The sequence below is a fragment of the Erithacus rubecula genome, assembly GCF_903797595.1.
Source record: "Erithacus rubecula genome assembly, chromosome: 1".
NCBI lineage: Eukaryota > Metazoa > Chordata > Aves > Passeriformes > Muscicapidae > Erithacus > Erithacus rubecula.
The window spans coordinates 28283711-28287549 of NC_136658.1; positions in this window are offsets into that span (position 1 = coordinate 28283711).

Sequence of the window (3839 nt, forward strand, 5' to 3'; positions counted from 1 at the left end):
TGGAATTCATTTCCTCCAGCATTGGATTCTCCTCCAGCAGTGTTGTGCAGCCATCAGTATGGGGTGAGGACTCCTAGTCCTGCATGGAGGCTGATCCCACTCAGCATCACCTACTGCACACAGATGTAGCTGAGCCTCAAGGTCTTGGCTGCTGGTGCACTTTATGTGCATGTAAACCTACTCTGCTGTGTATCTCACAGTCTGACTCTGTCCTGCTGGCATGGAAAGCAGAAAGGGAGTGATTTTAGTTTCTGCACCTCCTGTGGAGTTGGATCTTGCTCAGTACAAGTCAAACATGAGTTGTGAGGAAGGGGGTGCCCTGGGGTTAAACCCCCTGCTAATGAGTGAGGAAAGGGAGCAGGGTCTTTGCCACATTACAAGGAGCTGGACAGGCAATTCAACAGAGTATGTAAAAATTCAATATCTGTCAATGCTTTTTAAAATCAAACCTCATGATTTAAGTGCTGGTGGTCATGGATCTTTTAGGTTGACAGTGACATGTCTCTGTATGAACAGGTAGATCTCCACAGACCCTCCCTAGAGCTGGCTGTAAGAATGTGATGGCTAAGTGCAAAGGCAGGTTTAAGAGTGGAAGGTCTGGAAGACAGGTGAGGGTTGAGGGGCAGGATTTGGTTACAGCCCTGAAGGGTCTCCATACCCTGCAGCAAGGCTGGGATTTTTGGTGGTTTAATGGGAGGGATTTGGAAAGCACGTTTAAATTTTAACTGTGATGCTCCAGAGTAATCCTGAAGACCCAGCAATGTCTGTGAGACAAAGACATGAGCATTTCAAGTTTTCTTTGTTTAAGAATGAACACACTGAGGAGATATGCCAGCAAGGCAGGCTGCTGACAGCCTGCTCTGTGCTTCATGTGCAGTTTAACAGGGCTAGAATGAAAAGCATGAGCTCAGCACAGTGGCTGGATGGTAGAAGTACTTTGTGCAGTGCCAGAGGTGGCTGAGCTGATGTTGTAGGTGTCATCTTCTTCTCTTGCACCTTTGTTTAAACAAGTGCTTTTCCTCCTCTCATTATTCAATTTCCTCAGTAGTCCATGAGCAATGCAGGTCTCAACTGGGCAGAACATAATTTTTAATTACTTTCTTTGAAACTTTTTAAAAACACTCTGCAAATATTTCTGCTTTCTTTGCAAATGGTTTCTCCCTCTCTTACCTTTACCACTGGCAAAGTCTGTGCTTGCTGATATCAAAAAGCAGAGCTGGAGCCAGTCAGGCCTGCAGCTGGTACTGGTGCTTGGAGAGCACATTGCTTAGAGCTGGAGTCTTGCAGAGGGAGGAACTCCACTTACCACTGCCAGTGTGCTCTTAAATTCTGTTTTGCAGAGCTTAGCAAAGCACAGGTCTGAGAAAAATCCCAGGCACAGAGGTTTATTGGGAAAATAACTTCTGTGGTGGTTATACACACACAGGAATCCAGCCTACCTCTTGCTGACACCATGAGGGTGAGCTTATGCAGGAGCCCATTTCTGCAGGAGGTCACACACAGCCCCTCACTGCTCCTGTGCATATCTGTGCACACACCCTGTATAAAAACTATCCACAGTGTCACTTTTGACTCATTATCCATTGTAATTTCTATTCCACTTTCTTAACAACTCTTCTCTGTCCTGTAAAATGTTCTTTATGAGATTTAAACAGTAATACCTGTACTGTCCAGCTACTAGAGAGCATTTGGAAGGAGGTGGCTGTCTAAGAATTCTGAGAGAATTTAGACAGGGAAAAAACCACTTTTGTACAAAACACACTGATTTCTTTCTGGCTTCAATGTCCCCTTCTCTACTTAGAGCAGCAGATGTCAAACATCCCAGCAATTTTTTCATCCTTCACAAAGTCAAGGGGTAGTGGTGATTGAGGCTGGAGCTTGGTGGTGTGCATCCTTCCATTTAGCTTGTGATCAGCTCACTGCTTGAGCACTGAGGGCTGCTGGCCTCCAGGGACACAAATCCACAATGGATGTGCTTCCTGCCTGTCTCTAGGCCAGGTGATGAATGGATCAGTGGGCTGGGGAAAGGTCTTAGCACAGGACAGCACCCAGGTCCTGTGTGCCGTGTCAGCAAGTCCTAGGGGATGCAGGAGCCCTGCTAAGAGATGCTGCCTTCCCCAGAGCCTCCTGCCCACCAGCAACTGGTCACTGTGCTGGTAGTAGGAGATGGAGATAGGACTGAGGCAGATGAATCACATACACCAAGCCTGACTCTTCATTTTTGTTGGTCCTACATTTATTTAATTCTGTTTCATTGGGAGTTAGACTGGATTGGATGCTCAAGGTGTAGCATTCCAATCAGTGCCAAGCACAGAATCTGAGAGGTGTTTACATGTCTGCTCTCACAAAGCAGCTGCTGGAGTCAGTAGGAGTCAGGATACTCAATACCTTTGCCACTGTGAGCCCCTGTGCTGTTATGAGGGATTTGGCTGTCCCCAAGAACTGCTGTGGATCTGCTGTGAGCAAACAAATGTCAGCTGGGATTGTTCAACAGGCACTGCCTGTACTTTTGAGACCCATGGAAAGAAATGAAGGGCAGCTTAGTGTCAGAGAATGATTCACGCTCCTGTACTGGTTCCTGTTGGCTTGTTTGTCCAGGTGCATTTACTCATTTTTCCCAACCAGCAGCTCTGACCTGAACAAAGCCCACAGAGAGTGAAAGGAGGGAGAGGAGCTGTATTTGCCCACTACATGTGCGTGCATGAGTGGGGAAAAGAAAGCCCCAAAACCTAGTTTCCTTGTTATGGTCAGTCTGTAGTAAAGTAAAGGAAAATGCTACTAGGCCCTACATGTTGAAGAGCTCAGTTTGGTACTGAAGAATAAGTTAGTGGTACATTTTGATATTAAATGAGTTCGATACTGAAATTGAAGAACTTATTTTGTTGAGAATAAGTAGTTTCAAGAGTCAGATTCTCTTTTCAATTATGGTAAGATACTCAGGGAAAGTTCAGTACAATCAGTAGACTAAGAGAAGGCCCCGAACCAGACACCCTGGTGTGTGTTTCCAACACTCAGGACTCAAGCACAGTCTTTTGGTAGCTAGACAAGACCCTGCAGGACTTCAGCCACACAGATTTTGACCTGCCTGACCAATGTTTGGCCCTCATTTCCTCCACTGGTGAAGGTATGAGTAGGTTTGCCTTGAACTAGAGTGCAGAGTAATAAGATACAGCTGGGGTGAGTCGCACCTGTTCAATTTTCTCTTCAAACTGAAATACCTGTAGGGCAGAGACAAGGTGAGGACTCCAGCTCTGCTTGCTCCCTGTGCTCTCCTCCTCTGTGAAGCAGCAGAGAACTATGCAAATACACTGAGTTTGTACAAAGCCTGGTCTCCATGTCAGAACTGAGACCTGCCTTGGGTGCTGCAGACTCAGAAAGCCGGGGGACAGCATGACCACAGGAGCTCACAGTGAGCTCCAGCTGGGTGCACGTGGGTGCCAAGGGGTCATGGGACAATCCAGCCAGAGGCAAAACAATGGGACCTGGGCTGCAACTGGCCCAGGGAGCAGGGGCAGTGCAGTGAACAGGAAACAGGCTGCTGGTTAGCAAAATAAAAAGCACATTTGTCTGAAGGGTGCTGGTCCATCCACAGGGGAGTAGGAGAGCAGTGAGGCTGGAGTCCAAAAGGACTTGGATTGGCTGGGGAACATTCTGGATGGTACAGCCCTGTGCCTGCGGTGCTATAAATGCAGGAATGAGGTGGAGGGAAGGAAACTTTGGGGCTTTGTGTCTGCTTCCTGGGAGAAACAGCAACAACAGCAGGTGTCCTGGAGACTTTGGAAAGCACTTTCTCTCTTGACCAGCCCTCCAAAGGAACCCTTTGGGGCTCTCCCAGGAAA